Source organism: Bubalus kerabau, chromosome 3, assembly GCF_029407905.1.
Source record: "Bubalus kerabau isolate K-KA32 ecotype Philippines breed swamp buffalo chromosome 3, PCC_UOA_SB_1v2, whole genome shotgun sequence".
NCBI lineage: Eukaryota > Metazoa > Chordata > Mammalia > Artiodactyla > Bovidae > Bubalus > Bubalus kerabau.
In genome coordinates this window covers 139,818,870-139,830,944 of record NC_073626.1, presented here as the reverse complement: position 1 = coordinate 139,830,944, position 12,075 = coordinate 139,818,870, and the positions used below count along the sequence as shown (strand labels likewise).

The window sequence follows — 12,075 nt, the reverse complement described above, 5'->3', positions numbered from 1 at the left end:
CTCATTTGCTTCTCACAACAGCCATAAAGACAGATATTTATTACACCCATTGTGCATAATAAATGGAGGAGAAAATTAAGAGTCAGAGAGGTTTAGTGGTAGTGCTATTATTTGAACCATGGCTGGTCTGACCCCAAACCAATGCTCTTTCCACTGGTGCACGTATTCAGTGTTGGTTTTTCTTTTTTAATTTTTAAATACAATTTTTAAAGGTTGTGCTCCTTTTACATTGTTACAAAATACTGGCTGTATTCCTTGTGTTGTACAATACATTCTTGTAGCCTATTTTACACTCAGTAGATTGTGCCTCCCACAACCCCATCCATATTCTGCCTGCCCCCTGCCCCTAACTGGTAAGCACTAGTTGATTCTCTGTATCTGTGAGTGTGCTTCTTTTTTTGTTATATTCACTCATTTGTGTATTTTTTAGACTCTGCCTATAAGTGATATCAAGCAGTATTTGTCTTTCTGTTTATTTCACTTAGCATCATGCCCTCTAAGTTCACCCATGTTGCTGCAATTGGCAAAATTTTCTTCTTTTTTATGGCTGAGTAGTATTCCATTGTGTGTGTGCATGCATGCGTGTGTGTGTGTGTGTGTGTGTATCTTTATTTACTCACATCTTCTTTATCCATTCATTTGTTTTGGGATACTTGAGCTGTTTCTGTACCCTGGCAATTTTAAATAATGCTGCTATGAACATTGGGGTGCATGTATCTTTTTGAATTAGTGGTTTTGTTTTTTTCAGATATATACCCAGGAGTGGAATTGCTGGATCATATAGTAGTTTTAGTCTTAGTTTTTTAAGAAACTTCCATTCTGTTTTCCACAGTGGCTGTAATAATTTACATGCCCATTCAGAGTTATTTTTAACCACTTGAACTATTTTATCTATTGAAATTAGTTTTTGATCTTATTCTTCTAGGTTAATGAGAAATACATATTTTTTTTGTTGAGAGTGTATCATTTTTTTTCACCAAAATCATGTAGGACCAGTAAAGTCAAATAAGTCAGTGAGACCAGGAGAATGGAAAATATTATTGAAGAGCATAGAAATAATGTATATTTAACATTTGATCAAGAGTATACTAAAGAAAAAGGAAAGAATAATGGAAAAACTTGGCCAAAATGCTGTTCAAAGGGAAAACATGATTTGCTGAAAGATGATGCACTAAATGGAAATGAGATACATAATGGAAAACTGTAAATAATTAATGCCTTGGTGCATGTGTATTTGACAAAGACAAAACTACTTTCTCAAAGTGAAGCAACATGCCTAGCACTGAAGGAAAACAGGTGAAATGAGCACTAGATTTTAAGCATCTCTCAAAGGATGTTTTGAAATCTCATATATGATCACTGGATTTTTTTCCTTTTTTTTTTTCTGTTGTCTTGTGAAAAGCATTTCTTTCTTTTTTAAAAAAGTATTTATTTGGCTGTGCTGTGTCTTTGTTGCTGCATGGGCTTTTCTCTACTTGCAGTGCACGGGCTTCTTATTGTGGTAGCTTCTCTTATTGCAGAGCACAGGCTTTAGGGTGTTCAGGCTTCAGTACTTGTGGTATATGGGCTCAGTAGTTGTGGCTCCTGGGCTCTAAAGCATAGGCTCAATAGTTGTGGTACACTGGCTTAGTTTCCCCATAGCATGGGGGATCTTCCTGGTCCAGGATCAAACTTGTGTCTCCTGCCTTGGCAGGAGGATTCTTTACCACTGAGCCACCAGGGAAAGCCCAACAGTATTTCTGATAATGTGCAAATCTTTACTGACAGTTTAATGGCTCTCTTTCTCGATTCCAGTCTTGATACAGTGTCCTCAGTTAGCTCTTTCACCTCTTGTGGATGTACATGGAATACTTGCAGAACACAGGGCAGCTGCTAGATGGATATTCTGCTCAGGTGACCTCCTTGGGAATCCCTCTTGCTCTCCTTTGTTTTGAACTCTGACTCAGCCATACTCTGAGGCAGGGAGATGACGTGGCCTCGCAGCAGCAGTTTTCAGGCAGAGGAGTGACAGCTGGGCTTCTGGGAATCAGCTCAATACATAATTCAGTTCCTTTTATTTTTTTAGAAGTTTATTGAAGTTTTTTAATTTATTGCATCAAAATTTATGAAAAATCTGTGATAAAGTATATATTTGTGTATATAGAATGTATCAGTATTGTATACATATATGTATATACATACATGTGTGTGTCTCCACCCTCTCATGGGCTTCCCTGCCTTGGCAGACACAGTTGCCACTCTCTGGAACAGGCTTCGCTTTCTTCTTCATTTGGCTGACTGCTGCTGTTTCTGTAAGAACGGGTCCTTTTACTTTGTTTGGAACCCACTCGTTAAGGTGCTGCCTCGATGTGCTCCCTCAGCACCTGGTACCCACACGCCTCTCCTTATCCACGTTGAAGCTGCTGATTCACTTATGTGTCTTTCCCAGCAGTCTGTGAAAGGTGTGAGCCTGTAGACTGGGCCCTTGGGTTGAGGGACTCCATCTTGCTGCAAATTATTTCAGACAGATTTTTACTGCTGTGATTATTATTACTGTCGTGCAATAACTTCTGGGCAGCAAAGCAATTAGGCTCATTTTAAAGCAAATGGTTCTTTGGTCTAAATTCACAAGGTATGAGCATATCCTGTTTCATCATGTGATTGAGGAAAAGCTTTGTTCAAAAAATTGTATATCCTGTAACAGCTTTAGTTTCTGATAGGGGGCAGCAGAGTCCATGAAAACAGAGGCAGGCCCTTTAACGGGTAGCTTACAAAAGTTTGAAACCAAACGTTTAACAATTTTCAGCAGAAACTAGCCCTTGGTATCTGACAAACCTCACTGTGCAATAAAGACTTCAAGGGAAAGGTTGGCTTTTATTAATGATATTCTTTGAAAGCACTATAAATAATTTACAGTCTTTTAAAAGGAAAAAAAATATCATTTTTTTAAAATGCAAATAATCCCCTCATTTTATCACTGAGTAGGAACACCTCACTCTTTCCCCATGTGTTTCACCTTTTCTACTCACAGAGCACTTCGCTTCTGACACTTTTGGTCTCCAAATGTTGGTTTTTTTCCCCTCCTATCAAGGAATTCTCTACGACACCAGCTGGATATCCCAAAATTCAAATTCAGTATCTACCTGGAGATGGCATCAGCTCTCACAGGTTAAGAGCTCAGTCCCCACAAGACTGATGCCATGCTGCCAACTTCAGATGCCAGTCTCAAGTCGCATGTCGTCACCGGTATTTCTGACCCACCCGCTGTAAATGTGAGTACCCACGACCTCCTCTTTGGGTTCAATAATTTGGTAGAATGGTTCACAGAATTTGGGAACAGTTACGTTTACTGGTTTGTTATAAAAGGACATGAAGTTGGATATGGGTGAACATCAGATGGAAGAGATGCAGGGTGAGTGAGTGGGAGAGGTTCATGCTCTCTCTCTAGTGCACTCTCCTAGCACCTCCACGTGTCACCAGACTGGAAGATTCCAGACCACATGCACATTTGGGATTTTTACAGTGGCTTCATCACATGGTCATGATTGACCACTAACTCCATTTCCAGTCTCTCTACCTTTCCCAGAGAATAAGGGATGGGGCTGAAAGCTCCAAACTTCTAACCATGATTGGTTTTTTGAGTGATTATCACTCATTCAGGAGCCCACCAAGCTTTGCCTTTTTTCACCTGGGAAATTCCAAGAGATTTAGGAATTATGTCTCAGGAACTTGGAGCAAAGGTCAATATTTTCTATTATTTCACAATTACAAAATCTTTAAAAAGATGGATGCTACGTTTTTTGCCAGTAACTTGTAAAATTATGTTAAGGCATGAAATATTTCCATCTGGTCTTAGGGAGAGTGTCAAGATTTGCAAATTATTACCAGATGCTGTGGCTACCTTCCCCTTTGCTGCCTTGGGAAAAAAAAGACATAAAGCAGAAAACAAACGAACAATGAAATCAATTATTGTTTCAAATCAATAGCAAGCAAATAGAGTCTAAATCATCTCTCCTCTACCCATTATGGCATGGGAGCGAGTCTCATGCCTCATGCAATTAAAAAAATTTTTTTCACTTATTTTTGGTTGCCCTGGGTCTTCATTGCTGTGCATGGGCTTTCTCTAGTAGTGGCGAGCAGGGGGCTACTCTTCGTTGCAGTGCCCAGGCTTCTCATTGCTGTGTCTTGTTGCAGAGCACAAGCTCTAGGTCCGGGCTTCAGTCGTTGTGGTGCCTGGACTCAGCGGCTGTGACTTGGGCTCAAAAGTTGTTGTGCATGGGCTTAGTTGCTCCACAGCATGTGATCTTCCTGGGCCAGGGATCAAAGCTGTGTCCCCGGCATTGACAGGTAGATTCTTATCCACTGCGCCACCAGGGAAGTCCCTCATGTACTTTTTTTAAATGAAGTTTTTGTTTTAAGGATGAAATTTATTTCAAAAGTCCTCATATAAACCAATCATGAATAATCTTTTATAACAAACGTCTCAAACAAATCTTTTTACTATCTACCTTTCTTCTTGAGATAGCATTATTATGATAGTATTAAATTTTCGTTTTTATTCAAATAAACTATTTTCAAGATTAATGATTATTAGCAAATCTTGATGCAAAATAAATGTGATACTTTAAATTACTTTTCATTTTCCTATGTAGCATTTTAAAGTAGAAAAGTATTTGGTACTAAGTGTTCTCATGTTTAAATTCTAAAATAATGTTTAGTCCCAATGGAACCTAGTACTCCAAGATTTAAAAACTTTTTAATGATATTTACATAATACATATATAATTTTAATCACTAAGTTCCTCCTCATCATTGAAATAATGTTCTTTTCTTTATCCCTGGGCATTTTGAATCATCTGATGTTAAAAGACCCCCCCTAAACTGGGTTTCCATTTTTTTGTTGTTTTTCAATTTTGACTTGCTGGAAATCTGTGGCCTGACTGAGGCTGTTAAGAGCAGGATCTTCCCCTTCATCTTCACTGTCTTCTTCAATTTCTTCTTCTGGCTCGGGAATTTTCCTTTTTTTTAATTTTTCTTCTTCGGAGGTTCACTTCCTCCAAGTGTATTTTTAGGACAGACATTAAGTGTCCACTTTCTCCACGTTCATAACACTTAGGTTTATCAAGCTATATAGTTTCATCTTTGATGAACCCAGCTGCTCTTCCATTGGCAGTAGCAATGCTTGCTTTTATCACTCTACCAAATAAGTGTTTGTTGTTTATTGACTTGGCACAGTTTTGTGCAGATTCTTTATCCAAAAATAAAATAAATGCAACCCCTGTACCCCTCCTGGTATCTTTATCTTTCTTTATAGTAACCTTTACAACTTCATCGTACCTGGAAAATATCTGATGTAAGCATTGTTGATCAGGGAAAGGGCAGGTTGGATACATACACTGTGCTTGTACTTGAGGACAATCTGCCACTCAATTCTTCAGGTGGGTTGGGTCCAGGAGACCAGAAGAGCACAAGCCCTCAGCTCACTAGGGGCTCAACCCCAGCTGTTTGTCGCTCCTTGCATCTGCCTTGGCATCACAGATCCCAGTCACTCATGTACTTTTTATGTTTACTGATAGTACAGGGCCTGGCATGCAGCAAGCAGGGGCCCAGCAAACGTGTGGAGCTTAGCAAGCACCTCTGATCTGATCACATGTAAGTTCTCCAGGCAGTTTCTGAGTTGTTTCTCACATCTAGTTGTCCCATAAATACACAAAGTGAGGAATTTGCATTTAGAAACATGCCATAGACACATACTATTCCATCTTTAACTTGAGGGACTCTGTTAATGTTGTGTTATTTAAAATCCTGAAAAGCAGAGTAGGGGAAACAAAAGGGGCAAGATTCCATGTGGTTGCCCAGTGGGTGTGCACAGACAAGAGATGTGCAGATGGGCTGGGTCTGGTTGGCAGAAAATTGATGTTTAGCCCACATGGTCAGCTCAGAACTAGGAACAGAAAAGAATTCAACAGGGTATTCTAAGGTTCTCTGATGCCTTCTCTCTCTTAGTCCGGAAATCCTAGGTGGTTCAGCTCGAATTCCCCCATGTCCCTCTTTCCAGGTTGCTGCAGGACCTTTGTTAACCGGAGCATCCCGTTTTTTTTTTTTTTATCATGTTGGTGGTTAGACCTTGTCCCCATCCTTGAGTGTTAAGTTCCATTTGTACTTGGAGGCAGTTTTTAAAACTGGGCCCTTTGCAGGTAATAAAAGCCTGGCCATTTCTTTTCATAACTTGGAGCTTCTTTCATTAGCTTTTATGTTTCATCCTACTTATAGAGACAGCAATTCTCTTAGGCACAAGACAGGTATTAGAAACCTCTCCTACTAGATGAGTTAGATGAGACTCAGGGGACATTTTGGTCCTTTGGTCACCTAGGTTGTTACTGGCAGAGTCTGGGTGAGAATCTTCTCATCCAGACTCCCCTGGAAACTCATCATGCTCATTCATCAGTGGGACCAGGTTCAGTGATGGGACAGGGGAGATGCAGAAAGACAGGATCAAGGGAGGGCATGCATGTTCAGGTTGAGTACACAGCCTGGTCCAGTACATGGTGACTGCGTGATGGGATCACAGGGTGGCCCAGCCGTTGGTGTAGGAGAGAATGTGGAGAAAATAAGCGGACATTTTTTATCAGAGGCAAACATTTCCACAGAAAAGGATATGGGTGGAGACATATCCAAGGAGGTGGGGATTAGGGGAATAATCTTCCAGGGGGAACAGGGCATCTTGAAGTGTCTTTTACTGGATCAGGCCATGCTTTATTTTATTCTGTTGCCACAACAGCCTTGGAAATAGTCATGACTCTGCCCATTCCTCAGCTGGGACAACAGAGTCACAGGGAGGTAAGCAATCCCCAGGACAGCTGCACTGAAGACCTCTAGGGACTACATTGACATAAAGTACCATGGGAACAAAGCCCCCTGGAATTATGCAGTATTATACAGTTATTAGGAAGCAGAGCTCACATGTAGGCTATTTGGCTCCATAGCCTGAGCTCTTAGTACCCCTTCACACTGAATTTTCTAAGACAAGCTTTTCTGGAACCCAGCCTTACCCATGCAGACCCTCATTCATGTAGATCTCCAATTTAGCAAGAAACAACATTGCACAGGTTATAGCTGTAGGGGAGAAAAACCACCCTTGAACTCAGGGTCAGAGGCTGGGGTTGAGTCCTGGTTCTGCCTCTGACTGTGTGACCTTGGCCAGTCACCTCACCTCTTCACACAGCCATTTGCCATTTGTACATTAAGAGAAAAGTGCATCCTTCTCTCAGGCTTGCAGCAAGCGTTCTGTGAGATTAATGAATGTGAAAGTGCTTTGTAAGCTGTGAAGGTCTGAACAAACTACAAATGTTCATACAAATCAAGAGACGGAATGGGACCAGCAAGCGGCCATTTATTATGTGGACTGATATGTATGCAGAGTGTGGACTTTTTATGCCTCATTTGCTCCTGTGAAAAATGTATAAGCGACAACGTCTTGAGTCTGCACATAGAGGATGGGGCTTTTGTGTGTGCTGTGGGTGTTGCAGCAGCCGAGGGAGGAGGCCAGGAAATGAAAACCATGTGGCTCTGAGTTGGGCCTTGAAGCTTCAGACTTCCCCACAAGGAAGAAGAAAAAAAACTTGCTAGATGTTCTTGGGTGATAACGATGAGAAATATGAACCCAGCCTATGTTCGCTGGCTTCTTGTGTTTCTCTTGAGCAAATGTTTCAGTTCTTGAGGCAGCTTAACAGCAAAATCACCTTTTATTTGTTGAAATATAACAAAATTGGGCAGAATCAGAGGCTCAGATGCTGTAAAAATAAGCTATAAAGTTTAAATAAGTCTTAAGTGAATTGGCCTCAGGCATTACTTGAGTTGAAAAGGAGTTGTGTGAATGTGGATCTTGGTTTTTCTTACCATCCTCTACTATGCTGGCTGGCCCTGACTGTGTGCAAAAGTGCTCATGCTTACAATTCTAGTCTCTAAGGAGAAAGAAAGAGCAAAGAAAGTTCTTTTTAGCCCATCATTTTCTCTGTAATCCACTTTTAAAGGAAGAATCTGATCAGGTTATCTAAAAAGGCACACTCAAGAACTTCCATCCATAAAGATCTATAGTCTGAGCATTGTGAGGTAATGATGTTTATCAGACTGTGAATAATTAAAAAAAAAAAAAAGAGATGGACACTTGTGAATTGTATGGTGCTCCTAGGCAAGATGGCACTTCCCAGGTGGCGCAGTGGTAAAGAATCTGCCTGTCAAAGCAGGAGACATGGGTTCAATCCCTGGGTTGGGAAGATCCCCTGGAGTAGAAAATGGCAACCCACTCCAGTTGTCTTGCCTGGAAAATTCCATGGACAGAGGAGCCTGGCCAGCTACAGTCCATGGGGTCGCAAAGAGTCAGACACCACTGAGCATGCACACACACACGAGGCAGGAGGGAAGTAAAAAAATTCTTGACCTCAATTTGAAGAACTGAGTTAGATAGAAGGATCATGACACACACATGTGTATGTATGGGGTAGGGAAAGAAAGAGAGGTTCTGGGAAGAGAGAGAATTTAGTAACATAGAGGGGCTATGATCAGACATGAACAATAAATAGTTCTCACATCAGATATATTGAAGCAGGGAAGTATTGATATTTGTCTTGTGAAACGCTCTAAACAGATTAAAATTACATCTCTGAATTAAAGGAACAGCTTCTTGAACATGTACTTTAATAGAGACCTTTCACCCCAAGTGACTGAGATAAGCAACAAACCTAAACAAAGCAATAAACTCAAAGTAATGAAATGCTCCCTGGTTATTGAGAAAAGGAACTGGAAAAAAGAAAGTGACTTTTCTCATAGGAATGGACAGTGGTTTTACATGTGAACTTTTAAGAAAATTCATTGACCCTTAGGAGTTGGAATAACTTCAGAGATTCTTTCATCCGACTTCCCTCAGATGAGTAAACTGAGACCCAGAGAGATTCAAAGTCTTGCCCAAGGCCCATGATGGGAAAGGGGCTGAGCCAGCCCCCCACTCCAGGCCTCTGTCAGCACCCTGCATAAAAAGATCAGTGAGGCTTCCTCTTGAGGCTGGGACTCAGGATGCGGGGGCAGTTGCTCTGGTGTAAAAAGAGGCCTCTTTTAATATTCCTTCATTTTAAAAGTTCAACATCTGCTACAGAGAGAGGAAAATAAATTCCACTGGCTTCTTTTTTCATTTTGTTTTATTTCGTATTTAAGAGTGGGGGTGGAAAGAGGGGCTTGAAGTTGGAGACAGTAACATGAGCCATGAAAGCACTCTGTAATCCATAATTAGAAAGCAAAATGCTTTACAGATGCCACCAAAAAGAAAAAAAGGAAAAGAAAACAAAGCGAAAAAGGCAATCTTGAACCAGGGTACACCTCTCCACCTTCCACATCAACCAGGTAAAAGGACTCAGATGCTGATAAATCACACGTCCACTAGAATCCTTCTTGATATTTATTCACTTGGCACAAGTGACAGTAATAGTAGACTATATGTAACATATGCTTTGTATTCAGAAGATTTCTGTGCTTCTTCATCCTGGTTCTGAGCTAATCAAAGTGAGCATCTGTGTCCTGGAGGTGCTTTCTTAACAAGTCTAGACTCGGACTCAGAATTCAAAGCATAGAGAGGGGCTGGTATGTGACTAGTTGCTATCAAAGTGCTAGGACTCGAACTTGCCAAGCTAGTCAGAGCAAATAAAAGTCCATTCTTGGGTCTGTCTATCTCTTTACACCAGGTACTCACTCCCTCCTTATTAAAATTCTACCTATAGTTAGCTATCTTTACCAAAAGCCTTTTAATTAAATTGTTGTTGTTGTTGTTCAGTTGGCTAGTCGTGTCTGACTTTTTGCCACCCCGTGAACTGCAGCATGCTGGGCCGCCCTCTCCCTCACCATCTCCCAGAGTTTGACCAAGTCAGTGGTCCTTGTGTTGGTGATGCTGTCCAGCCATCTCATCCTCCGAAGCCCTCTTCTCCTTCTGCCCTCAATCTTTCCCAGGGTCAGTGACTTTTCCAGTGAGTTGTCTGTATGCATCAGATGACCAAAATACTGGAGCTTCAGCTTCAGCATCAGTCCTTCCAGTGAGTATCCAGGGTCTTTCTCCCTTAAGATGGACTGATTTGATCTCCTTGCTGTCCAAGGGACTTTCAGGAGTCTTCTCCAGTTCAAAGGCATCAATTCTTTGGTGTTCCTCCTTCTTTACGGTCCAGTTCTCACAACTGTATGTGACCACTGGGACCATAGCCTTGACTATACGGGCCTTTGTTGGCAGAGTAATGTCTCTGCTTTTCAACACACGTTAAGTTTGTAATTGCTTTCCTGCCAAGAAGCAATTGTCTTTTTATTTCATGGCTGCAGTCACTCTCCGCAGTGATTTTGGAGCCCAAGAAGAGGAAATCTGTCACTACTTCTACCTTTTCCCCTTGCATTTGCTATGCAGTAATAGGACCAGATGCCAAGATCTTAGTTTTTTCAACATTTAGTCTAAAGCCGGCTGTTTCACTCTCCTCCTTTACCCTCATTAAGAGGCTCTTGAGTTCCTCTTTGCTTTCTGCCATTAAAGAGGTATCATCCGCATATCTGAGGCTATTGATGTTTCTCTCACCTATCTTGATTTTGACTTACAACTCATTAATTAAATTAAGCCAACACAAATCTAAGAGAATCCTGAAAGAGCAAGATAGATGCTCCTTGATGATATCCTGAAAGGATTTAGGTAGTACGATCAATATTTCCTGATGATTGCTGAACTTGGACTGATATATAATACTTTGTTCATGTTAAATTACAAGTCATAATGGTGGATATTTTTTTCCCCTAGAATATTGGCGACTTAAAGGGTGTCAGTTAAAAGTTCATTTGGCTATAAGTAACAGAAAATCCAGTTTATGAAGGCTTAAACACATGAGTTTCAATTTCTTTCTTTCTTTTTTTTTTTCTGCTGAACGACTTACGGGATGTTCCCCACAACCGGAGATTGAACCCAGGCCATAGCAGTGAAAGCCATAATCCTAACCACTAGGCTACCAGGGAACTCTGAATTTCAATTTCTTACTCAATGAGAAGTCTGGAAGTAGGCATCTGATGGTGTTGTTTTGGTGGCTAAAGATAGAGGCCAATGTCTTGATAAACTTCTTGGCCTTCTGTCATAGTTGCAGGACATCAAATAGTAGCCAACATGCCCAAAATACAAGGCAGAAAGAAGAAGGGAAAGGGGAGGCCAGCTATATCTAGCCTTTTTTATCTGGAAAGCTAAAGCTTTCTCTGACCATACTCTCAGGTTGATTTCTGCTTATGCCTCATTGGCCAGAAGTGAGTCATAAAGCCCCTCTACCTGCATAGGAAGGTGGAAGAGGAAGAAAAGATGATAATGATTATTTTTAGGCCATTTTTGATCCATCTGAGACTACCGAGTACATTGTTTCTCTAAACCAAATCAGGGTTCAGTCAGCAAGGTAGAAGGTGGAGAACGGTGGTGGTGTTTGAATAATCACTAGCAGTGAGTATCATAAACTGGAGTTCTATTTTAATATATTTATAAGTGTAATTTTCACTGTTAATAGCAAACAAAACATATTTAAAATGCAGAGAGTTTTACTACCTTTCCTCTTGCTTCTTTACTTCAGTCTTTTTTTTATTTTATATTTATTTTTTAATTGAAGGATAATTGCTTTACTTCAGTCTTGATAGACTTACAGCTTCCACATAATTTTCTTTGAAATGGCCACTGGCATCTACTTTCTTAAGAGAAGCATTGTTAAACCAAACCCCAGCTGTTTGCCTCCAGGGTTCTAACAGGGGCAAAACCTACATTAGTTTCCTGGTATTACATACATCTTCATGAACAGCTGGAAGTAATTTTCAACCTAAGCATTTCACATTTCATGGATGGGTGAACTTTACAATAACTTCTGAAGCAACTATTCTAAAGCTCATGCAACTTTGATTGGAGGCTTGGCTAATTCCATCCATTTCTTTGGTGCTAAAATATTTAAAAACTCTAAAAGGGTCCTTACACAAGTTGTAAAAGAGATACAAGAAAGGCACAAAGGGAAAAAAAAATCATGTCTTCTCTGGTGCCTCACAGTACATCCAGTC

The 12,075-nt window shown here is 40.6% G+C and overlaps 1 pseudogene; it reads right to left on the bottom strand.

Moving 5' to 3' along the window:
• Window positions 1-4,766: 4,766 nt before the first annotated feature.
• Window positions 4,767-7,035, bottom strand: LOC129647309 (zinc finger CCHC-type and RNA-binding motif-containing protein 1-like; annotated as a pseudogene).
• Between the last annotated feature and the right edge of the window lie 5,040 nt (window positions 7,036-12,075).